The sequence below is a fragment of the Crocodylus siamensis genome, chromosome 4, assembly GCF_052110815.1.
Source record: "Crocodylus siamensis isolate JL-2025a chromosome 4, ASM5211081v1, whole genome shotgun sequence".
Lineage (NCBI taxonomy): Eukaryota > Metazoa > Chordata > Crocodylia > Crocodylidae > Crocodylus > Crocodylus siamensis.
Genome location: NC_143398.1, coordinates 179,815,474 through 179,817,026, shown reverse-complemented (window position 1 = coordinate 179,817,026; position 1,553 = coordinate 179,815,474).

The window sequence follows — 1,553 nt, the reverse complement described above, 5'->3', positions numbered from 1 at the left end:
AGTTTATTGTGATGAAGTTGTGATGCTGCATTGAAGATGCTGGTAGAGACCAGCTGAACTGGGATAGTCCGTTTTTCGTTAGAATTGTACTGACTTGCCATTTACATCACAACTTCATCATAATAAACTCACAAGGGACCGAAAGAAAAGTTCATTAAGAGTTCATGTTTGCTATAATAGGGTTAGTCAATGTACTGCATCATATTAGTGAAAAATTGGATCCTGCTGTTGGGATCATTAGCTGTAGAGATTTGTTATAGACTGGGCTTGTTAAAATTAGGTGGCACGGTATGTCCGTGTTTCAGCCTTTAGTTTTACTACTTGTGAGCTCACCTAAGGTCCCATAAATGGACAAAGGGCCAGGTTATAATCACAGCTTTATGTTAGCAGATTGCTTTGGCAAAATGAACTGTCCCAGGGAAATAGAAAAATGCAATCGATTTTCCCTCTCTGTTTGGACTGGAGTCCAAAGCCTTGGAAAAAAAGGTATCAATGCTCTCCTGTGTCCCCAGGGCTTACCAAGCTGAGGTGGTCTGCTTTCAAGAGAAAAGTAGTCCTGGAGGATCTGTCCTTACCTCATGGACAGATGTGGTGCACTCCTATAGAGCATCTGGCTTCTTTGAAATAGCAGTGAAAAAGAGGCTTGCCTGGGAATTTCCAGTAACAGAGCATGGTGGGAAGCAGAGGACTCTCAGACTCTATAGAAACCACGTGCTTATACACAGGTAGTCTTGATTCCAGCTGCACTAGAGGACGTGCTTGAAAAGTGTAATCTGTGGGTGTGTCTACATGTGCATTAGATCCGGAAGCAGTTTACTTGCAAGTAAACCACTCGCGAGCAAATGCTCCTGAGCAGGCATCCGCACATGTAGGAAGCACACTAATGGCAGCAAACTTCTGCTTCCTGGGGCCCTGCAATGGGCGCCTGCCACCAGCGCAGGGAGCTCTAGGCTCTCGCTGGGGCTGGCAGGGAACACCAGGCTAGGAGACAGCTGTCTCCTGGCCCAGGCTGGGACACTGCACCCTGCCCTGGGGGGCTGTCTGCTGCTGGGGTGGGGACAGTATCCCCTTGCTCTGGCAGCAGGGAGCTCACGGGGCAGGGGTCTTGGAAAGAGCTGCAGTGGAGGGGTGGGTCCCAGCCCCCTTCCCTGAGCCGCCGGTGGGGCATCTAGAAGCTAGCTCACTGCTACCTGCTCCACTGGTGGATTGGGGCAGGGGGATGGGACCTACCCCACCCTTGCAGCTCTTTCCAAGCCCCATGCTTCGATCATCTAGATCAGTGGTCTCCAAACTTTTTTGATTGTGCACCCCTATCTATATACATAGAAGTTCTAATATTTTCTTCTTGCACCCCAATGGATAGTCTTGCACACCCCACTTTGGAGACCACTGACCTAGATCACTTCCTGACCAGGACAGTTCCCAGCCCCCGCTCCTAGTGCCAGCCCCGTGACTGCAATCTCAGCGTGGGGGGCTCGGAGCTCCCTGCTGTTGGGGAAGGGAGACATAGTCCCTGTCTGGGTTGTGATTGTGGAGCCCACCCCAGCAGCAGG